General features: G+C 42.7%; 1 long non-coding RNA gene across 1 annotated transcript in view; it reads right to left on the bottom strand.

The window, feature by feature from the left end:
- Positions 1 to 23,628, bottom strand: part of LOC141373967 (uncharacterized) — a 103,622-nt gene extending 79,994 nt beyond the window's left edge. Inside the window, exon 1 of the long non-coding RNA XR_012380424.1 lies at positions 23,546 to 23,628. This is a non-coding gene — a long non-coding RNA (uncharacterized lncRNA). The remainder of the gene's footprint in view (positions 1 to 23,545) is intronic.
- Between the last annotated feature and the right edge of the window lie 683 nt (positions 23,629 to 24,311).

Genomic DNA, 24,311 nt, shown 5'->3' with positions numbered 1-24,311 from the left:
AAAAATAAATAAAAAATAGAGCAGTCATGATTACTGACATGATTGGCACAGTTTTAAAGATCTTTCCTTGAGCTTTTCATTGTGAAGCCTCACTTTTGTCAGAGGAGAGCCTTGAGCGCATCTCCAAAGGTGACTGTCCTGTGTCTGGTGCGAAGGAAGCGAGCCTCACAGACTCTGGCTCTGGGCCAGGACAGCAGTGTGTGAACCGCTTCATGGAATGACTGGCTCATCTGTCGTGAGCAAGGGACGTGCACTGTCTGTAGGTCGTTGGCTGAAAAGTTGAATTTGCTTAATGACTATGCTATACCTAAAGGTTCTTTGTGCCCAACGTCTCTCATAGTTTTGAAATTCATGCCTGTTTGTCTTTCACATTTCTGTAAAAAGTGAAAATCTTGCTCATCAGAGTACCGAATAAGGTCAAGAAAAAGGGTGACTGGAGGTTGCCAAAGGTTTATAATTTCCACCCAAAGGCAACATAAAGGTTCCCAGAATATTCCCCCCTCACCCCCCAACCCTCCTCACAATGGGGGTTTGGTCATGCTCGAAGGGCTCAGCTACAGATCTCTGGTAGAACCCGCTGAGATATGTCTCAGAGTAGGCAATGACATCTCTAGGGCTCTTCGAGAAGCTCACCTTCAGGCAGAAGACCGGAAGCAGGGAATAAAGAGAGAATGAAACCCCATCTTGTATCTATACTGGGTTGAGTAGGGTCCCCCAAAATTCATCTCCCCCCAGAACCTGACAACGTGACCCTCTTTGGAACTAGGGTCTTTGCAGATGTGATTAGTTAAGATGAGGTCATTTTGGAGGAGGGTAGGCCCTAACTCCAGTGGTTGGTGTCTTTTAATAAAAAAGAGATTTGGGGGGGTGCCTGGGTGGCTCAGTCGTTAAGCATCTGCCTTCGGCTCAGGTCATGATCCTGGGGTCCTGGGATGGAGCACCGCATCGGGCTCCCTGCTCCGCGGGAAGCCTGCCTCTCCCTCTCCCACTCCCCCTGCTTGTGTTCCTGCTCTCGCTAGCTCTCTCTTTAAAATTAAATAAAATAAAACCTTTATAAATAAATAAATAAATAAATAAGAGATTTGGACACCAAGACACAGCGGGGAAAGGCCATGTGACGGTGGAGGTAGAGATGGGAGTGATGCATCCAAGCCAAGGGTTGTCAGAAACCACCAGAAGCTAAGAGGGAGGATCCTCCCCTAAAACCTTAAGAGGGAGCATGGCCCTGACAACACCTTGAATATAGACTACTGGCCTCCAGAACTAGGAGAGAGTAAGTTTCTCTTGTTTTAGGCCAGCAGTCTGTAGTAGTTTGTGACCGTAGCCCTAACAAACAAATCAGTGTGTCTATCCCATGCAGCCTGGGGACCTCCATTTCATTGGGATGGAAAGAATCCAAGGGTGGTGTGGCCCTAAGAGAGTATACATCTCCAATGCTGGCAGACCCAACAACACTGTTTTAAAGATGGTGTGGGTGAAATGCAAAAGAGGGGAGTGATTTAGCAATCATACTGCAAACTTAATCGTGGTTGATGACTGTGAATGCACGAATATACACAAGTAAAGGCATCCAAGCAGCGTGATTTTAACAGTTCACCTGGAAGGACATCAGCCATTAGTTAGGTTGGTTATTATTACCCCTGTCTCCTAGATGAAACCAGACTAGGCCTAGAACAAGAAAACCTCAAAATCACATCACCATTGTAAGTATCATCTGCTCTTTCTAATAAACCCCACCATCACACATTTAAGCAGAGCCTTGAACATTTTCCAAGACAAAACGTCTGCATCCTCCCAGGAAACCCTCACGTAAACTCTGGAACAAAAATAAGACGGGACTTTTTATCCCTGTTTCTCTGATAAAGCAACTGAAGGCCACCAGAGAAGTTTTTCTTTTTTCTTTCTTTTCTTTCTTTCCTTCCTTCCTCCCTTCTTCCCTTCCCTTCCGTTCCCTTTTCTTCCTTCCTTCCTTCCTTTTTTTCTTTTTCTTTCTTTCCTTCTTTTCTTTCTTTCCCTTTTGCTCCCCTGCCCAGTCTGTTCTCCCTCTCTCTGGTAATCCCTTTTGACAACCTAGCATATTCTTCCAAATTTGTCTCTATTTTCATAGAGTCACATGCAAATACGTGTATTTACACACTCTATACAATTCACAGGCATTTGTCATTTTATACACACTTTCCTGGTTCCTGTTTTCTCATTCTACAATATGCCGTGGAAATCCCTCCAAGGCATCTGGTATTACCCTAATTCATCGCTTTTTAATGGCTGCACAAAATTCTATGGTGTGGATGTCCTGTAATTTATTCAATCATTAACGAGCATTCGCATGTGTCCTCTCTTTTCCAACTACAAACAATGCTGCAATAAATATCCTCTCTACAAATGTCCTTATGCACCAGGGCTTTTTATTTCTATGAGGTGAAGTCCCAGGAGAGAGATTGCTGGATCAAAGAGTCTATGTATTTCTTTTTAACTGCTTTTAATAGAACAAAGCAAGAGAGTAAGATTGTGGTTATATGGGGGAGGAGCTTGCGGGGGGCTTCGGTGGTGTTGGTGATGATTTGATTCTTAGGTTCACAAAATATCTTTTTTCATAATTTGCATGTGTATTATTATCTTTACTATTTTAGGTGTATCAAATATTATATAATGTGCTTAAATAATCTGCATATTTTAATTTGAGCAAATGTGGCCAAAACAGCAGAAGGAATTGTCTTTATCAAGGATATAAGACAGCAACCCTTTGAGTGAGAGAGATTCATCTCATTGTGACTTTAATTTACATTTCTTTGACACTGGTGAGTTGGAGCATGTTTTCTGATGGAGTTCTCCATTTGAGTAGATAGAAATGGCATTTTAAATGGTCTAAAAACCCTTTCTCATTAAGTAAAAAGGGGAAGGCTGATGCTCAGCCCTCTTAATCTCCCCTCTCTAAAAGACAAAGCTCAGAATTTTCAAATACCAGGAACAAAAAATTAATCAACATGAATTGGTTCTTTCTCATCAAAATTCCAGACGCCATGATGACATGAGCAACCCCCAGGGAAATCCCCACACGACACCCAAGACCCCTGAAACACCAGGCAGAAATGTTACCTTCCTGTGGGAAGTGATGAGACTAGCAGATCATGGCCAAAGCAAGGTGCAAAGGACTGAATGATGACATCCCCCCAAAATTCATATGTTGAGATCATAATCCCCAAGGGTGATGGTATTTGGAAGTGGGACTGGAAATGAAAGTGGAGCCCTCATAAATAGGATTAGTGCCCTTATAAAAGAGCCTCCAGAGAGCTCCCTTCCCCCTCCTACCACTGGGAGGACAGAGCAAAAGGAAGACCACCGATGAACCCCAGGAAGCAGGCTCACCAGACCCCAAATCTGCCAGCGCTTTGAGCTTGGACTGCCCAGCCTCCAGAACTGCAAGAAATAAATTTCTGTGGTCTATAAGCTACCAAGTTTACAGCATTCTCTCCTTGCAGCCTGCATAGGCTAAGATGCAAGGTGAGTGTGTCCTTTCCTGAATGAGAGGCTGACCTGGCCTCCCTATGGGGCAGCTGGAACCTCTGCCCCCACCCAGCTGGCAGGTCCCTTCCAGCACCCTTCTCTCCTTGACCATCCTGACTCACAGGGGGTGGTGTTCTTCCAAGAGCTCGACTCATCAGCACGCCATGCCTTCCTATTCTCACTTTATAGCCCACCATGGACATCTCTCTAGGAAAACAGCCAGAGAGCTCATCTGTTTTTAACGGCTATACAACATTCCAGAGTACAGACAGACAAAACTCTACCCGGTCATTTGCTGTTGGTGGACATTCAGGTTATTTCCCACTTGTTTTATTTTTCCTTGTTACAAACAACATGATCATAAATTTTCTTATACGTATAGCTTCTGTAATTCTAGGTCGGATTTTATAGACATATATCTTTTGACTTTTTCACCATACCCTCTTCAGTGCCAGAGGTTATTGATTATGGCCGTCACTGTTTGTTTGGGTGACAAAATCTGAGGGGTTAAGAATGAAAAGGGAATTTCATTGTAACATTAGACTTTTTTTTTTTTTAGCTACCTTCCACATAGAGATCACTTGTAATTTTATAGCTAGAATTTAATTTTTACAGTTTCCTATTCTTTTTAATCAACTGACTTATTTGCTTTTTTTCTTCTTCCTGGAATTTAGCTATGATTACACATTATGATAGATAACACAGATTAAAAAGTGCATTGATTTTTTTTTTAATTTCTGATTCCCTCTGAATAGCTGATTCCTTGTTGTTATTTGCAGGCAAGAAGTTGAATCTGATATGGACCTTTTGCCTGCAATCGACTTCTAGTCTTACAGGAGCATCATGACATATATGAATAAGTACAATTAATAAAGTGTAAATAGCACAGTGTAGGCACGACATAAGTATAAATGCAGCACTCATGGGACTCAGAGACAGGGAGAGCTTGGTTTAGACAGTAAGACAGAAAGGCAATGTTGAGGCACCGGATCCAATTTTGACATATGGAAATGAGTGGAAGGCAAAGAACTGCAAAAGGGAGAAACAATGTATCTTTCCTTTTCAAATCCCTGGCCAGGAATAAAAGCAAGTGACCTTGAATTGCAAATCTGCATTGACTGTGAGTGACTGCTGGTGAAATGCATGCATGGTAGTCCATACCCAATGAATGCATTACATATGTCTTTATTATATGAGATATCAGTCAATCCATGACAGAAAGTGAAGACATTACATGTTTTCTTGATCTAACTATATGACAGCATTCCGTGGAAATAAGTTTAGTGACAATATTGAAAAAATGAAAGGAGTGAAAATGTATTCCAATAAACTGCATTCATTCAACAAGGAATAGATTTTAGGTATAGGAGATAATATGGTGAGAAAGACAGCTAAACTGCCCCCCCCATTGTGAGGCTTATAAGCCTAATGGGGAACATGGACAAGTAGAGCAATAAAAATAAAGTGTGTCACCCAGCTGCCAGGCTTGGTTTCTTAATATCATACCCCTATAAAAGGAACCGGGACTCCTCAGAAAAATGGATGATTCTAGATCTAGGGCAGGGACAATAGGAGATGAGCCTGGAGCATCTTATAGTGACAAAAAGGAAGGAAGTACTCGCTCTTTTTCTCCCCGGCTGCTTGAAGCCTCGCCGCCATCATGAATGACACAGTAACTATCCGGACCAGGAAGTTCATGACTAACCGACTACTTCAGCGGAAACAGATGGTCATTGATGTTCTTCACCCTGGAAAGGCAACGGTACCTAAGACAGAAATTCGGGAAAAACTAGCCAAAATGTACAAGACCACACCAGATGTCATATTTGTGTTTGGATTCAGAACCCATTTTGGTGGTGGCAAGACAACCGGCTTTGGCATGATTTATGATTCTTTGGATTATGCAAAGAAAAATGAACCCAAACACAGACTTGCAAGACATGGCCTGTATGAGAAGAAAAAGACATCAAGAAAACAGCGAAAGGAACGTAAGAACAGAATGAAGAAAGTCAGGGGGACTGCAAAAGCCAATGTTGGTGCTGGCAAAAAGTGAGCTGGAGATTGGACAACAGAAGGAGTAAAGATGCTGCAGTGGCTTTATCTGTGGTGGTTGTGCAGATTTTTCATGAGAGGATCAATAAACTAAGAATGTTAAAAAAAAAAAAAAAGGAAGGAAGTACTCGAAAAAAGGAGGGGTTAAGAATGAAAAGGGACAGTTCAAGGGGAGCTGATCAGTGGCCCCCAGTAGCCAAAGCTGGAACAATGTGAGCAACAAAATAAATAATGTAGTATCAGCTTATAACCCAAAGTAGAAATGGATATGAGTCTATGCTTGTGTAAATAAAATGGTTGAATAAATAAACACATTGAGCGAAAAGCCACACATCTTCTGTACAGAAGGATTGCAATTTCCCTCCCTTGGGTGTGGGCTGGACTTAGTTAAGTGACTTCTCACAATCATGGAGAATAGCTTAAGTATGAAGAGGAAAACTAGTAACCACGCAGTGGAGAAGCGGGGCTGACACCACTTAAGTTCACCATCAAGATCAGCATCGCTATTGATAAGTCATGTTGGTGGCACGTACCTCCATGCTATTCCTCCACAAAATCCATTCCCCAGCCTACAATGTGTGAAGAAGTTTCAGACAAGCCCCAATTGAAAGACATTCGACAAAACACCTGATCCGTCCTCCTCAAAACCATCATAAAAACCAAGGAACAAAGGAGAAACTGCCACAGGCCAGAGGAAACCAAGGACGTAGGAGGCCTGAATGCAATGTTGTATAAATAATCTAAGTGCCCATCAATGGATGAATGGATGTAGAAAACGCGATATATACATGCAGTGGAATAATATTCAGCCATTAAAAAGGAGGAAATCCTGCCATTTGTGACATGGAAGGACCTTGAGGGCGTTACGCTAAGTGAAATAAGTCAGACAAAGACAAATACTGTGTGATCTCACTTACACGTGGAATCTGAAAACACTGAACTCATAAAAACAGAGAGTAGAATGGCAGTTGCCAGGAGCTGGGGGAGGGGAGAGTGGGAGAGGTGTTGGTCAAAGGACATAAACTTTCAGTTGCAAGAGGAATGAGTTATGGGGATCTAAGTTACTAAGTTGCCAACACTATGTTGTATAATCCTATAATGATAGTTATAATGTATAATGTTCTTGCCATAACAACAAAATGGCAATTATGTGAGGTGAGGGAGTTGTTAACTAACCTTACTGTGGCAAACATTTCACAATATACATCCATTTCAAATCATCCCACTGTACACCTTACACTTTTATAATATTATATATCAATTATATCTCAATAAACCTGGGGAAAAAAAATAAAATAAATGCAATGTGGCATCCCGCATGGGATCCTGGAACAGAAAACGGACATTAGTGGAAAAACAGGAAATCCAGATAAAGTCTGAAGCTTTAAAAACAAAGTTGGATAAATGCTATTTAAAAATGTTCAAGGTGCAATGAGAGGACATGCCCGGAGTAACTAGTCAAAACACAAAGATTTCAAAGCAGAATAAAAATCCGGACAGGATTTTTTCATTGAAAAACTCCATGGTATCTGCCTCCAGAACCAAGCAACAATTAGCAAGGTTAACTGACTTATTTTCTTGTTGTTGCTATCATTATGATTATTTTCTCTCTATTGTGTTTCTTTAATAAAAAATAATATTTATCCTATATGCTCATTAGGACCAGCCAAACAATAGAGAAAAGCACAAAGTAAAATATAATCCTCTCTCCCACCTCCATGCTCCAGCCAGTCCCTTCCTGAGGAAGCAGTTTGTGTTCTTTTCCATGATCTCTCTGTGTTTATATTAGAAATACAAAATATATATGTGGGTTTTCTTTTTTTCCCTTTTTTAACTACAAAAATACTATCTTTACCCATTGCTCTGCAACTTGCTTTTTTCCACGTCAAAATATATCTTAAAGCTGTATCAAATATCTTCCTAGGATAATGTATATAAATCTGACTTGTTCTCTCCTTAACTCAATTTACTGAGATACAATTTATATGGAATAAAATGCACCCATATTAAGTGTACCGTTCGGTGAGTACAATTATTACGTATGCAACAAGGTATACACCTGGGTAACCACCCCCACATCATTTATAATTTTAAAAATCAAGGTCTGCAAGAATCTCGCCAAATCCAGTGAAATCACCTGGCTCCATCCTTGGAGTGGAAGGCAAGAAGAGATGGAAATGTCCAGATAAACTCTGGGGAATCACCAGTGCAGGACGACTTGCTCCTCGCCTCTCAGGTGTAGTATTTTGAGAACATTCTCATCCCCTAGAATACTTCTCCAAGTAGGGCATGGTGCTAGAGCTGCATGAGTTTGGAAAGGTCTAAGGGAGGCACCTAGGTGGAGAGTTGGCTGGGGCAAACTGTGGGGTTCCTGATGCAACATGGAGGCACCAGAGCTGAGGATAAATGGCCGAGAGGCACGCTGAGTTAAGTGGCGGCCAGAGACTTCTCCTCCTGGAGGCTTCTTCCACCACTCCTCATGAGCAAACCCGCCAGATCCCCAGGGCCAAGACCAAACCAACCACACTTCCTAGGACCAATGAAGACCCCAAGGAGAAAGTGGGAACCGCTGGCCTCTCCCTAAGCTCTCTCTGGAACACCATCTTTGGAAGCAGGTAAGAAAAGAAAAAGAAATGGTCCCAAAAGGGAAATGGATTTTTAAACAAGCTGAAACCTTACCTGGAAAAGATTGCTTTACATAGGGGGGGGGAAAAAAAGACTACTTGAAACTGGAAGAGAAAACACTTCTAATCAGCCAATTTAAGTATTTTCCCCTTACTCAGCAGAATGGGAACTCCTGAAGAAATGTGATTTGGTTAGACCAGCGCTGTGCAAAAGAAACAATGCAAGCCACAAGTATAATTTTAAATTCTAGTAGCCACATTTAAAAAAGCAAAAACCACAGGACTCAGCAATTCCCCTCCTCCATATACACCCAAGAGAAATCAAAACATGGTCCACACAAAAACCTGTCCACAAATGTTCCTATCAGCATCATTTACTAGAGTCCAAAAGTGAAAACAGGGCGCCTGGGTGGCTCAGTTGGTCAAGCGACTGCTTTCGGCTCAGGTCATGATCCTGGAGTCTCAGGATCGAGTCCCACATCAGGCTCCCTGCTCAGCAGGGAGTCTGCTTCTCCCTCTGACCCTTTCCCCTCTCATGTGCTCTCTCTCTCTCTCTCATTCTCTCTCTCTCAAATAAATAAATAAACAAAAGTGAAAACAAACCAAATGTCCATCAACAAACTGTAGTATGTAATAGAATATTATTCCACAATAAAAAGGAATGGAGTAAATCAACATATCCAAAACATTATTTCAAAATGTAGTCAATATTTTATAATTATTATTGAGATGCCTCCCGTTTTTTCTTTTCTTAATCCAGTGTGTATTTCGCACTGGCAACACATCTCAATTCAGATGTCAAATTTTCCTTGGAAGTACTAGGTACATATTTAGATTTCATAAAATTTGCAATTAAAAAAGTAAATGTGTATGTACCCAAATTGTTGGGAAAACACTGAAAAGTTTTCCCAATAACTGAATATAAGTAGTGTCAGATAGTAAAGTGGATATACCCACACCTAGTCTATCGGTATGGACAGATGCAAGTACATAAATACAGATATAAATAGAGATGGGAACGTGTAGGTAACATAGTTATACAGGTACATAACTTGAGTGTGGTATGTTAAAAATCTCAACCCCTACTACATATACTAAATATAAAACAACTCCTTTCATGGCCTCAAAGCCCGACGTGATTTGCCCCCACCCCCTCTCTTATCTCACATCCTATCACTCTCCTCCTCTCCCAGGAGGCTCCAGCCACACTCGTCTTTTTACTCCTCAAGCACTCACTCCTGCCCACTTACACTTGTTATTCCCTCTGCCTGGAACACTTTCCACTCAGATCTTTGCAAACCTGGCTCCCTGTCATCACTCAGGTCTCTGTTCAAATGTCACCTCCTCAGAGAGGCATCCCTGACCACCTTATTCAAATGCAACCCCCCCCGGCAATCTAACCACTCTCTAGTTCATTATCCATTATCTTCCTCTTATTTTCTTTGTAGCATGTGTCACTATTTGAGATTATCTTCCTTATTTTTTTCTTTTATTGTCTTTCCCTTGCTATACACACACACACACACACACACACACACACACACACGAGTATAAGCTTCAAGATAAAGGGACAAAGTCTGTATTAGTCACTGCCCTCTCCCCACTATCTAGAATCATGACTGGCATATGGTAGATGCCCAAAAAATATACAGCAAGTGAATGAATGAGCCATTCATTCATCAACCATCCCCTTGTTAACAGACATTCAGATGGTCTCCAATTCAGGTTGGTCCTGTTGTTTTTGCCTCCAAGAGCTATTAGGAGCACTCTTATATACAACATATCCTTAGCCACTAACATATCCTTGGTTACTGATGCCTTCCTTCCTCCAGTATGGATTCCTCCAAGTGTAACTTCTGTATCAAAGCATGTGCCCTTTTTAAAATTTTAACAGGAAATGCCTTTCCTAAGCATGGTGTGATGATTTACTGTCACACCAGCAGTGTATACAACGTCATTTCCTTTCCTACTCTAGATAACATCAACTGTTTCCATCATTTTTTCCAATCTGAGGAATATATAATTGTATTTCAAATTCAAATTAAAAATCTTCAAACACTAGGGAAGGTGCATAGTTTCAGATTTTACTGGTCATTTGCATGTCCTGCATTGTAAATTGCCTAATGATCTCCCATTTCCTACTGGGTTGCTTTTGTTTTAAATCAACTTGCAGGGGCGCCTGGGCGGCTCTGTGGGTAAGTGATTTCAGCTCAGATCATAAGCTCAGGGTTGTGAGATGGAGCTCCTGGAGGGCTCTGGGTTCATCACAGAGTCCACTTGTCCCACTCCCTCTGCCCTACCCTCTGCCCCTACCCCCACGCGCTCTCTCGCTCTCTCTCAAATAAATCAATAAAACCTTTGGGAAAAAAATAAAAATAAATCAACTTGTAGTAACCACTAGGGATAATAAGTCTGCTGTGAGTTCTCATTATTTAGAATTCACCCCATCTATGCCTCAGCAATTTTAATTGATATATGATCAGATCTGTGAGTTTTTTCTTTTGAGGTTTCTGGGGTCCCCATCTAACTGACATAAGTTGACTTGCATTTCTGAGACGAATCTTCACCACTCAGGGAGCTCACCTGGCAAGTCCTGAAGGCAGCCCTTAGGGCACAAGCCCATAAATTTACCACCAGCCACTTCAGGACCCACCTTCCCGGTAAGTCCATTTCTCTCTCCAGTTGGACTTGGAGACACATCCTCTGAAGGCAGTTTGCTCAATGGCTGGGGACGCCAACACCTTTTACCATGAAAATCTGAAAAAGTGACCATCACCAGTGCTACCCTTTGCTGAGGCAGAGGAGGGCCCAGAAAGGCTGAGAGTGAACCCAACCTCCTTGTCCCGACTGGGACCCTACAGATGGACTGTTACCCAACTTTTAATTTTGAAAACCTTCACATTTATGGAGAAGTCGTAAGAATGGTGCAACAAAAAAACATACACCCAACATTTAGATGTGCCTAGTCATTAACATTTTGCCATATTTATATAGTGCTGAGCCATCGGAGTGTAAGTTGCAGATACTTCAATCCTATAGAGCTTGTCATGTATTTCCTAAGAATAAGGATGCTGAGCAATAAAATTACAGTTTAATTACCACACTCTGGAGATTTACTATCAATCTAATACTATTATCTAATATCAGCCCATATTCAAATTTTCCCAGTTGCCCCTATAATGTCCTTTAGAACTGGATTGGGGGGGGCGGGACCCAATCAAAAATCACATATCACATTTAATTGTCCTTTTGTCTTTATTCTCCTTTCATCTAGAACAGCTCTGAAACATGTTTGTTTGCTTGTTTTTAGGACATTGATGTTTTTGAAAAGTCCAGGCCAGCTGTTTTGCACAACGCCCCTCAATTTGGATGTATCGGCTTGCCTCCTCATGGTTATATTTTTGGGGAGAATGCGGCATAGGTATTTCTGTGGTATGCTTAGTGCTCAGACCAGGAGGCACATGGTGATAAGTCTGATTACTCAGCTAAGGTGGCGCCCTCAAATTGCTCCATTCCCAAGGTGCCTTTACTGTGAATTGATCAATGATTCTGTGGGGAGATTCCTTGAGACTGGTACCACACTCTTCCCCAGAATATTTCACCTAATGGTTTCAGCCTACATGGCTGATTCCTGCAGGAATCGAGTAGTTCCATGGTGGTTGCAAAATGTCAGTTTCTAAGCTCACCATTTCTTCTACATTTATTAGGTGGTATTCTCTAGCACTTACCCTTCTCTCACGCTTGTCTTTTTCCTTCTTAATATCAACACGGACTCATGGATTCTTCTTTAATCCCATGTGCTATACCCCATACCCATCATTATTGGTTTTGATGCTCAGATTATCCCAGATAATCTGGCAGTGGGAACTGGTTTGGGGCTGGCTTCTTTATCTTTGTGCCATGCTTCCATCATTTTTTTTTAGCACTCCGTATTTTCTGATAAAAAAAAAAAGATATTTCAGGTATACCTTGTACCTTTCTTGCCCCAGCCCTGCAATCAGCCATTTCCTCAAAGAGCTCTGGTAACTTTTAGTGGATAATGCTATTTAGGAACCAAGACCTGAACATGAGGAGTGCTCATTGCTACCAGGATGTCATGCTTCCATAGGACAAATGCACCACATGGGAAGCTGGGCCCAGAGTCCTCCAGGGAGCTGTGACATCAACAGAGGCTGAATTCAAAATTGGAACCAAGTATCATCTTCTAAGTACAGGAAATATTTGTTTTCAGTTGACCAGCATCCAGTCCACATTCATCTGATAACAGCACCCCTTTGTCCTTTTGGGGAATCATCCCTCCCCTCTGTGAATCATCATGGTGGGACTGTAAACCAAGGTGTTCGGAACCCCTTCTCATATCCAAGAGGTGGCATTAAAGCCCTAAAGCAGACAGGTGCCCCTGGACCCAGGAAGGATGCTGAAGAAAAATCCTGAGACAGGTATGAGCATAAGAGGGTTTGACCACACATCCAGAGCTGACAAAGCCAAATGACCTCCAAGGTGAAATTAAATGCCCCTCTCCAAGGTCTGTTGGTTTCTCATTTACTGAGAGCCTCTCTCCCACACAGTTGAAAGCGCCCCTGTCTTTGCAGACAAATTCTGACACAATAGAGCCCATTTCGAACTTCTTTCCCTCATATTGGTTCTTTTGTACATTCTTTCCACTTCATAGAATTCAGTTGTTTTGACAAATGTCTAGATGGCTAGTGATACATTTTCATATCCTTCCAAATCCTCACAACAGATACCCTGCTTGTAAATCAGCATGGCTTTTTTTTCTGAGGAAAAGCTTCTAAAACTTTGTTCATCTTGTGTCAGTCCCTGCAGGGTTTCTTTATTTGCTTGCTTGCTTGTTTGGTGGGGAACAAAAGAAAAGCCTGAAATCCTGATACTCACACCTTCAAAAATTATGAAATCTACTTACCTTCCATTTTCCTTTATTTGAATGCTTTTTCCCCCCTCTCTCTGCCTTGTTATTCTTCTAATGTCCAACACATGGGTGTTACACAAAATGGTGAAAAGAAGAGAGGAGGGGGAGGGAGAAAAGAGGAGAGGAAAGTGAGAAAAACATCAAAGGAAGGAAGACCCTTGCACTCCCCAGAGCTTCATAATGTAAAAACACAAGAAAAATACTTGCTATCTTTCGGCGCATGGGTTTTGGGAGTCACTCCACGTTTTGACACTGGACTTTTCATATCAAAAGGACTTGGCCGTAGTGCAAGACCTTTACTCTGGGGAACAATGGGGAAGCAAGGTTGCAAGGGTGCTAAGCTAATGGGTGCCACTTGTCTCCTGTAAATGAGTAATGGGAGATTTGTTTTTCAATATGAGCCATGAGGATAAAAGTGGTTATTTCAGGGCTACTGGAAATACCAACTGCTAGAGCCTGAGGCTTCTCTCCCTGCCCTGCCCTTATAAACCTGAACTTACAGGACAAGAGGGGTGGGGGTTCACTGCTGAGTAGCCCGTTCTGCTGTACATGGAAAGAAATGAAACAGTGTGGGGGAGCAGAGGTTCTGATGAAGGTATCACCAGTTTTTCTGAAGTTTGGAGCAATAGACAGGCTTCCAACAGGGGGAGGGGGAGATTGCTCAATGTCCTACTCACTTAAAGCACTCTCAGCTCATGGAACATTTATTGGGGGTCAGCACTATCTGGGAAGGCAAAAATGAGCAGACACTCAGGTTTTTGCTGATAAAGGAACAAGGGAAATGGTCATCTCTGCCCTGACCAGTGTGACAGGTTCCCTTTGTGTTGGGCAAAGCTTACAGCCAATGGTGGGCTACAAACCCTTCACAGTCGACTGCCAAGTTTTGGTCCTTATGCAAACATTATTGTTTTTCTTCCTACAGCTGGGGTACTTACAGTAATTTCTGTATGATTTCTGTTGAGCTGAATAGGTTATTCAAGACTGTAGAAGGTGCATTTGAGCTTGAAGCAAGTAAATACAAGTGTAGCATAACATCAAGAGAGTGTCAAGGGAAGATATTTCTTAGATTCTTGCTACTCAGAATGTGATCTTCACCACACCAGCAAGGGTGGGACCTGGGAGTCTGTGAGAAATGCAGAATTTCCAGCCCCATCTCAGGCCTACCGAATCAGAAACTGCATTTTAACAATATCCCTGGTGATTCATTCGTGTGCATGGAAAAGTTTGAGAAGCAGTAGCTTGGAACATGGAAGACCTTCCTCATCTGAATGCATGAGACTTCGGTCAAGGCATAACCAAGCCAACTGACATCCAAGGGTCAACCAAATGGTTCATTGATAAAATTGAACAGTGGCAGATAAAATATAACCTGTTCTCATGTGCTGCCACAATTTCTAATGGTGAGAACGACATTTTGCCCCGCACTTACATTATATCATCCATGTGGATGGTCACCACAACCTTGTGAGGTAAGCAGTACAGGCTCTAGTGACAGCCCCACTTTATAGGTGGAGAAACTGAGGTTCTCAGAGGTTGGGTGATTTTCCCAAAGGTACGTGACTCTGGTGAGGTCCAGCTGGCACTTGAATGCTGAGCGCCTGGCTCCAGGAAGAAGTGCTTCTACAGCTGCTTCTGAGCCCATGTGATAAGGACCAGGCTGGGTGTGTGGCTGAAATGAAATCAGTGTGATGTACACTTGAAAGGAAACAGGATTTCTCTGGTGGGGAGTTGGGAAAAGGAGATAAGCTGACATGATCCTGGCAGCTTCAGATATCAGATCCCAGGTGTCTGGCTCCACAAAGAATTCACCTTCACATTCATATTCTTCTTAGGTACATGAGGGTGAGCTGATGTCAACAGGCCAGCCCACTGGGACCTAGAAACCATCCAGGACACCATGCATCCCTCAAATCTAGGACAGGTGCCTTCTTTTGACAATAATGGCCTATTTTTCCCACAGCAGGGTGACCAAACTCTTTCCTTCATCTCCAGGTGAGGCTAAAAAAAAAAAACACTCAGATTTAGGGCTTCTTGCTGCTATGAACTAACTTGAACGGAAAGCCCATTGTTCAGCCTTGTTTCTTCGGCTACCTGCCTAACCTGATTGTAGTCACTTAGAGAGAAGTTCCCCGCAGAGAAATTGAAGAGCTTTGCTTAAAGTAATCAACAGAGACCTTGGGGTCTGTTGCAGACCTCAGGAGACATTTTAGCAACGGTGCCTGGGGGCCTGTTTCTCCAGTCCTAATCACTCCTCCTGACGTCGTCTATAAAACTGGATCTTGATGGGCTTCGGTAAAAGGGGCCATGTGGATTCTGAGAAAGAGGTAAGCTGAGGCAGGCTGGAGAGCTAAGAGTAGGAAGATCACCATTTTGTGAGCCATGTTGCTTAGTGCTTAGCTGGCCTGCCTCCTGGAGTCACTAACTTCATGTGGGAGGCCAAGGTAGGAGAGAAAGAATCAGAGTTCCAGGAATGATGTCCAATTAAACTAAGTGTATCACTGGTTCCATTCAGCTGATCTTCAGGACAAACAAGAAATCAAAAGTCCCAAGAGAGGGGCACCTGCGTGGCTCAGTCCGTTAAGTGTCTGCCTTCGGCTCAGGTCATGATCCCAGGGTCCTGGGATAGAGCCCCGCATCTGGCTCCCTGCTCGGCGGGAAGCCTGCTTCTCCCTCTCCCTCTGCCTGCTGCTCTGCCTACTTGTGCTCTCTCTCTCTCTCTGTGTCAAATAAATAAATAAAATCTTAAAAAAAAAAAAAAGTCCCAAGAGAAGTCACAGCATTGATTAGCTGGCATCCAATCATTGACTATCTATGTTCAATGCACCATGATACAAAAAAATAAGAAGAAAAAGAATTCACAAATATAATTTTGAAGGGGTGTCTGGGTGGCTCAGTCAGTTAAATGTCTAGCTCTTGATCTCAGCTCAGGTCTTGATCTCAGGGTTGTGAGTTCGAGCCCTGCATTGGGCTCCATGATGGGCATTGAGCCTATGTAAAAAAAAAAAAAAAGTTATCTATATGTATTATATAGAGAGATAATTATATAGATATAGATGATACGGATGATATAGGCATAGGTATAGATATAATTTGGAAGCCCTCCTGAACCTCTAGAATTAAGGTTGGCCAGTGTTTTTCTCATACACAAATGTGGATAATTTCTCATCATTCCCCTCCTCCCACCCACCCCAAGATCAGTGGTTTCCTATGCTTGTGCTTCAGAAAGCAATAATAGCAAAGCAGGGGCGCCTGGGTGGCTCAGTTAAGCCTCTGCCTTCGGCTCAGGTCATGATCCCGGGATCCTGGGATCGAGTCTGTCATCAGGCTCCCTGCTCAGCGGGGAGTCTGCTTCTCCCTCTGCCTCTGCCTGCCGCTCCCCCCTGCTTGTGCTCTCTCTGTCTCTCTCTCTCTCCCTGACAAATTAATAAAATCTTTTTTAAAACAATAATATCAGCAAAGCAGAAACCACTCTAGGTGTTCCAAACAAAGGAACCAATTATAAGGATTTGGGGGGAGGATGGAAGAACAATTATTAAGGGGGCTCTGATCCAGATGGCTAACAGACACATGAAAAGATGCTCAATATCACTCATCATCAGGGAAATACAAATCAAAACCGTGATGAGATATCACCTTACACCGGTCAGAATGGCTAAAACTAACAAACCAGGAAACAACAGATGCTGGTGAGGATGTGGAGAAAAAAAGAACCCTCATGCACTGTTGGTGGGAGTGCAAACTGGTGCAGCCACTCTGGACAAAAATGTGGAGGTTTCTCAAAAAGTAAAAAACAGAACTACCATACAATGCAGGAACTGTGCTACTAGGTACCCAAAGAGTACAAAAATACAGATTCGAAGCGGTACATGTACCCTGATGTTTATAGCGGCATTATCAACAATAGCCAAACTATAGGGAGAGCCCAAATGTCCATCAACTGATGAATGGATAAAGAAGATGTGGTATGTATATACAATGGAATGTTATGCAGCCATCAAAAAAATGAAATCTTACCATTTGCAACAATGTGCATAGAGCTAGAGTGTATTATGCTAAGTGAAATAAGTGGAATTTAAGAAAGAGAACAGATGAACATACGGGAAGGGGGGAAAGAAAAAAGGAGAGAGGGAAACAAGCCATAAGAGACTCTTCACGATAGAGAACAAACTGAGGGTCGATGGAGGGAGGTTGGTAGGGGATGGGCTAGATGGGGGATAGGCATTAATCAGGGCACTTGTTGCAATAAGCACTGAGTGTTGTATGTAAGTGATGAATCACTGAGTTTACTCCAGAAACCAATACTGCACTGTATGTTAACTACCTAAAATTAAAATAAAATAAAATAAAATAAAATAAAATAAAAAGGGGGTTTGAAAAGTGGAAAGTGGAAGGGTGATAACCAGAGATCAGAAGCTGCAAATGCTTCTGGGTTGGATCCATAAGCCTGCACCCAGTGTACTGTTGGAGATACTGCTACAGTCTCTTGAGTTTCCAAAGAGGGGCCACCTCCTCTGGGGCTAGTACTGCACAAAGGGTGCTGCCTCTGCCTGGGATGAGGGAGTCTGGAATCACCCCACCTCTGCCACTGCCACTACAACTACAGAAATTCCCCTCCTTTTCCCACCTTCTGACTTCCAGCCAGTGCCCCCCAACAGGAAGCCAGCTGTCAGAGAAGCACAGAAAATACAGTGTGCAAACTCCTGGCCCCAGAGGTACAGATTATGTAGAGATTATGGCAGGGCAGGTATTTACAACCAGCACAGCAACCAAGCCGTCCCAAGTTGACAGCGCCATCCAATGGCCAGCACTGGAATCAACGTGACCCATCACATTTTTAAAAGGAGAGACAGGTGATCTGCACTTAGCTTTAAAGTGTGAGTTAGATCGGGGCTGCTCCACATGCTTGTTCCCAGCCTCAGGCAGAAGGAGCAGCAGCTAAGTAGGGTACACTTTTCTATGGTGGGTTGTAAGAGTTCAAGAAGGTGAACAAAAACACACAAACACATTTGAGGTGCCTGTTTGCATCATACCCACTAACGCTCCCTTGGCCATCCACAAGTCACATAGCCAAGCCCAGTATTTCACCATTTCACTGGGTAGTCAGACTGTGCTACAGGATAGAAGATAACATGAGCGCAGCCAAAGTTCAAACGCAGATAAGTGCACCCAACGGAGAGACCAGCGCATGATTTGCTGAAAACAGACTGCATGGACACAAGGCTCAGTATGGTCCAGCACTTACATACAGCAAGAAGAGAGAGAGAGTACACAAGAGCCAGCCCTGTGCAATGTCCCATCAGTACCCCATGGCCAGTGGATCCATCCCACAGCCGTTTCATGCTGCTGAAGGAACCCGACCCTTCCCACTGGGTTCTGAAATACAGAAAGCTGGGGGTGTGCATGAGAGTCATTGGCTCATGTGCTTTAAGGAGAACGAAGGAGTACACATGAAGCTGGGAACAAAGAAAGATATTCCCTCACAAGGCCATAAGCCCAGCACAGACAGAGCATTGAATCTCCCAGGAAAGAAATATTCCAGGCTCAAACCCATTCTTATAAGGCCAAGCTGGGGTCAAATGACCAGACGCAGGAGACTGCCTTTTCTTGCTTAACAGCCCCAGTCCTTGGAGGGGAAATCCACTCCGCTCATCTAGTGCACTGCAAGGTCATATGGCAGAGGAATTGTGATTAATAATCCAATCTACCACAGAAGGCAGGAAAAAATCTTATCTTTGACCTCTCTATTCCTACCTTCCAGGAACAGGACCAGCACAGAACAGACATCATGCAATGATTGTTGAAATTAATAAATTATTAACAGCATGGAGTAACGCGAGACATGTACATAAGGATGACTCCACATTAATCGATTATTAGTGGCACGGGGCAACGTGAGACATATATATAACACAGTGATTAAGAATATGAAATTTGGGGTGCCTGGGTGGCTCAGTCATTAGGCATCTGCCTTCAGCTCAGGTCATGATCCCAGGGTCCTGGGATCGAGCCCCGCCATCAGGCTCCCTGCTCAGTGGGAAGCCTGCTTCTCCCTCTCCCTCTGCCCCTGCTTGTGTTCCCTCTCTTGCTGTGTCTCTCTCTGTCAAATAAATAAATAAATAAAATCTTAAAAAAAAAAAAAAGAATAAGAACTTTAGTGTCACAGGACCTGAGTTCAATGTAAAATGGAACAGTGACTCTAAAAACACTTTGGTAGTTTTCTGTAAAGTTAAACACAAACTTGCCATTAAATCCAGCAATTCTACTCCTAGGAATCTACCTAAAAGAATGAAGGCATACATCCACACAAAGCCGTGCACGTGAATGGTCATAGCAGAATTATTTATAACAGCTAGGAAATGGGAATAATCTAAGGGTCTATCAACTGGTCAACGGATACATGAACTGTGTTATACCCATACAGTAGAACAGTATGAAAATGAATGAACTACTGTTAGTTGCAACAACACAGATGTACCTCTGGATAAATTAAAGAAGCCAGATGAAAAGACCACATATTATAGGATTCCATTTATATAAAATGTCCAGAGAAAAGCAAATTCACAGAGACGTAGAGAAGATTAGTGGGTTGCCTGGAGCTACAGATGGGAATGCAGACTGAATTCAAATGAACACGAGGGATCTTTTGGAGGGCAAATGGAAATTTCTAAAACTGGATCGAAGTGACGGTTGCATATATTTTAAAGTTTACTAAAAATCAGTGGACTGTACATTAAAATGGATGAATTTTGATAAAATCACAATATGATCTGGGTTCAAGTGCTGGCCCTACCACTTAGTATCCACATGACCTGGAAGAAGCTATATAGTCATATAAGCTCTGTGGGCCTCCCTTTCTGTAAAATGGGGACTCAACAGAGGGGTGTTGAGAGATGAGGGAGATACTGCACGTTGTGCTCTCAGCATAGGGCCTGACAGATGTCTGTGGAGCTGTTGTGAACTCTCAAATACCTTTTGCTTCCACTCAAGTCCATCCCAAGTCCAAGGTCCAATCTCCATTTCTACTTAAGTTGCTGGTTCTCAGATACCCCTGGGAAAAGGTCGATCTCTACCTTGTCCCAAATCCCTGGTATGAGAATTATTCAGAATATCTCTGGGCCAGAAATGAAAGTATGTCAACTTCACCTACTTCACAGCTGCAGAAATTGAACCTGTTCCAGAATGCTATACTACCATCAAAGACCCCCCTTACCAAATACAGTCATTTCCTCTTCTATTTTTACTTCACCTTTTTTTTTCCCAATGGGGAAAAAAATCATCTGGGCTTAGTGGGTCTGGGCTGCCAGGAGCTGACAGATACTCTAAGCAAGTTGCAGGAAACATCCCAGCCTCTGCAATGAACCTTTGGGGAAGGAACAGCCACTGAGAATGTGATTCACTTTGATGACAGCTTCCTGATGAGGGTTCAAACCGGCTAGAGGGTTGGTCAATTTACGACCGCACAGAAGACTCCATAAAAGTCATAAATAAAAGGGCACGTGGCTGTGAGTGTACCACACGAAGTCAGGAGGTCTCCCAGATGACAGAACACAGGGCCACTAACTCGGACTCGGCTCAAGGTTTATCACCGATGCAGTGAAAGGTACAGCCCCCGGACGCCAGGGATGCTTGTCCCTGAGGACTAGGGGAGCCATTTCTCAGAAGCCTCAGGCCATGGATCTGTGGGCAGTGGGGGGTGAGGAAAGGCTGCCTTCCCTAATAAATCTTGGGGCCTCCACGGTGAGCCAGGATAAGGACTCTTCTGGGAATGAGCAAGAGGACGTCTCACCTTCCAGACTGTCTTACTGTCCACCACTCAAGCCACTCCTGAAACCAAGTGCTTTGTGTTCACATACAATGTGAAATAGCTTTCAGAACAGGCCACCTGTTGTACATCCACTCACTCATTTAAGGACCCTTACTCCTATTATTGCTGACAACAACAACATTGGTTCTGAGCTGACTTCCCCTCCTGAAGTAACACACACTTCAAGTCATTGCTATGATGGTGAGGGTTACATGAGATAGAATTAAAAAGAAAGAAAGAAACCTCGGCACGTACCTGGCACATGGTAATCCTCCATAAACTGCAGCTATGGGATTTCTCACTATCTAAACCCTTTTTTTTTTTATGGGAAGACTTAAAACTCACACAGCAGTGTTATGGAGCTCTTCTCTCACATGGAGGATGTAGAACGTACTGGATATATACACTAGATACACACACACATGCTAGAAAGTATACATTTAATATATATTAGATGCTATATATTATGTAGTATATGTTGCATATACTAAATAGTGTGCATAGTCTACATAATGTGCTACATATATACAGTATAGTTGAGAGTTTCTGATATATATCTGCTATGTGGACATAGCTGCTCGCTCGCTCTCTCCCTCTCTCTCCCTCTCTCTCTCTCTATATATATATATATAGCCAGACAGGACACAGTGAGGGGACAGACATGATACACTATAGGGTAGTCAGGAAAGTCCTCCCTGATAAAGTGACATTTGAGTAGAGTCCTGAGTGAAGTGAGGGAGTGGGCCATGTGGATATCTGGGAGAAGGGCATTCCAGGTCATGGGAACAGCAGGTGCAAAAGCCCTGCAGTGCATCAGGTACAACATACTCAAGAGTTGAACCGTCACCAATGTGTGGGAGTGGACTGAACCAAGTGGATCAGGGCAGTAATACCAGACAAAATCAGATGTCAGGAGTCAGGGCCAAAAGGGCCTCCCAGGCCAAAGCAAGGAGTTCAGGTTTTATCCTAAACGTGATGGAAAAGCCCATCACGTTTCAACTGAGAAGTAACGTGATCAGATTTACTCCCTTAAGAGACGGAGGCTACTGTGTGAAGGGTGGCTTATGAAGAGGCAAGGGAGGGAGGAGGGAAAACAGCGAAGGGGCTCCTGTAGTTGTCTCGGCAGGTGATGATGTGGCTGGACCTGGGCAACAGTGGGGCAGATCTGGGCCCCGCTTTGGAGGTAGAACAGACAGAACCAACGGGGCAGCCAAAGGACTAGACAGCAGGGTGTGGGAGTGGGAGGAAAGGAAGAGGGGCAATGTGACCCCCGGCTCTTTGATGAGTACCCGGGAGGAGGCTGGTGCCATTCCCTGAGCAGTAAAGACACAAGAGAAATATCTGGGGTAGAGGGAGAGGGGAGCAAGGGGTAAAACGTAAACTATTATGAGTGAGTCTCGGTCACACTTCAAACCATGTCAGTCATTGAAAAAATATAAATAAATAAAAATAAAATAAACCATAGCAGTCATTTACATCTCTGTGGGACTAATAGCTTCTCCTGTTAATTATGGCTTTTCAGTTCACAAGAAACTTTCACTTTTGCCATATTATACATGGTGTATTACATAGTAAATAGCATATATCATGAATATGGTATATTATATAAATTAACGTTGCTTAAATACAGTATATATTACATAGCATACCATATTATATAAAGTATATATATTATATAGTATATAATAATAGTGTGGCATCTATATAATATATAGTATATTATATATTATACTAACAATACATTATGCTGAATGTAGCATATAGTATCTTATTGTAGTATGTTAGATGGTGTATATATATCACATATATTATATACTACATGTAGTATATATCACACAATATAAACAATATATGGTATATATATGTGCTATTCATGTTACATGGTATACATGATCGAACATGTATCATATATGCTTATATTTATAGTGTATATTATATACATTATGCAATGTATAATATGTAGCATGCTATGGTATATTTTATATACATATAATTTACTAGATACTATATACCATGTAGTGTATATTACATCTACTAAACAGTGGGTATATTCTATATAATGTGCTACACATAATATAGTGTAGTTGAGAGTTTCTTATATATTTACATATTATACAGTGCATATAAAATATATAAAATAGTATATATCACATAGTATATTATACATACAGCACATTACATATAGGTTATTCTTTACTGTTTCCTTGGGCCTTAAAAGCCCCCAAACTTCCCCTTAGTTTCTCCACCCAGCCAAACTGGGACAAAACAGAGTCTCAGAGAGGGAAATGACTTTCCCAAAGTCCCAGGGGTGGCAGGACAAACAGATGGAGAAGGGTCCATAGAATTCCACTTTCCCTACACTGCTGTATAAGCTTCAGACCTTTCCATGAGACAAGTTTGGACAGTAAGAACTTTTTGCTCTTATTTATAGAATGTAAACATGTTCCAGATACTATGATGAGAATTTCTAAACTGTATCTCATTTAACCGTCCCCACTGTAACCACCTCAGGGTATGTATTTTGTCGTGGTTATCTTTCTGCAGATGAAAAAAGCTGAGGATCTGATACAACAGGGACCTTGCCCAAGGTCACAAGGTTGAGGAGGAATGACCCCTGAGTGTTTCACTCACCACAAGGGGGTAACTGGGTAGAAAAGTCCAGCTGCCAGTTACATGGGTTCAGCAGCAAGAATCCAGGTGTAGCTTTCTGCCAGCCTGTGGAAAGAAATGTACAATTTTCATGTGACATTTCCCTTCTGAACTATCTTGTCTGTCGTGAGAGAAAGACCTCCAATTTGGGCTTCAGTGCATCGATTATGTTGTACAGTTAAACCCTCATCCTGGGTGGGGGGAGGGGATGAAAATCACTAAAACTGAGCCTGACAAAGAAATGACTAGCACTCAGCGAAGACGGAGCTGAAGCCCCCGAAGGTGGAAATTACATAAACAGCAGCCCGGATTCCTAAAATGTAGATTGCTCCTATCCCAGTTCTTCAAAGGCTCCAGAGGCTTGAAGGAAAATAGCTCTAAGTAGACATTTGTTACTTATTTTTCTCTCGTTGCCCATGCAAACATCCTCCTAAGCTGCACATTTCTCTTACCTTTTTCCTCTATTCTCCATCACACCAGTTGCCTGGAGCCCATATTCCTCCATCTTTCATCTCTCAAAATTGCACAAAGCTTTCCCAAAGCATTGGTCTGTCGAAACTCATGTATAGTCTGAGATCCCGGCTGGAATGGGAGGAAGATGAGGGAGACAAGGAGGCAGAGAGGAGCAAAAGCCTGAGTCTTGGCCACAGAGACCAGGAAAATAGGCATTTGCTCAGGTGGGTTAATAGGGTGTAGGCTGCATGAATTTTAAAAACAGTGCAGGCGGCTCCATCGGTTGTCTGACTGT

This window comes from Callorhinus ursinus, unplaced genomic scaffold, assembly GCF_003265705.2.
Source record: "Callorhinus ursinus isolate GAN/ISIS: 27379988/994484 unplaced genomic scaffold, GSC_fseal_2.0 scaffold13, whole genome shotgun sequence".
Classification (NCBI taxonomy): domain Eukaryota; kingdom Metazoa; phylum Chordata; class Mammalia; order Carnivora; family Otariidae; genus Callorhinus; species Callorhinus ursinus.
Note: the sequence above shows the minus strand (reverse complement) of the source record. Positions and strands in the feature narration are given on the sequence as shown.